Source organism: Protobothrops mucrosquamatus, unplaced genomic scaffold (genome assembly GCF_001527695.2).
Source record: "Protobothrops mucrosquamatus isolate PMUCROS unplaced genomic scaffold, P.Mucros_1.0 scaffold5611, whole genome shotgun sequence".
NCBI lineage: Eukaryota > Metazoa > Chordata > Lepidosauria > Squamata > Viperidae > Protobothrops > Protobothrops mucrosquamatus.
The window spans coordinates 6,344-6,997 of NW_015391466.1; positions in this window are offsets into that span (position 1 = coordinate 6,344).

Genomic DNA, 654 nt, shown 5'->3' on the forward strand with positions numbered 1-654 from the left:
GAATGAGGAGCCTAACCACAGTTGGACCTTGTCTGAATTGCGGTTAGAGTAGCAAGCTTTGGTTTAGCGTTACTCAAAACCTAGACATATACCCACAGACAAAAAACCGTAGATTTCCAGGCTAGCATCCTGTTTGGCTTAAACCAGAGTTTGTGACAAACTAGAGTTAATTTCCAGGTGGATCCTGAGTTGGGACCTTAGCGACAATTGAAGCTTGTCTGAACTGTGCTTAAGAGTAGCAATCTCTGATTTAGCATAACACAAAACACGGAGACATACCCACACATCAAAACCAAGATTTCCAGGCTAGCACCGTGTTTGGCTTAAACCAGAGTTTGTGACAAACTAGAGTTAATTTCCAGGTGGATCCTGAGTTGGGACCTTAGCGACAATTGAAGCTTGTCTGAACTGTGCTTAAGAGTAGCAATCTCTGATTTAGCATAACACAAAACACGGAGACATACCCACACATCAAAACCAAGATTTCCAGGCTAGCACTGTGTTTGGCTTAAACCAGAGTTTGTGACAAACTAGAGTTAACTTCCAGGTGGATCCTGAGTTGGGATCTTAACCATAGATGGAGCTTGTCTGAACTGTGCTTAAGAGTAGCAATCTCTGATTTAGCGTAACACAAAACGCGGAGACATACCCACA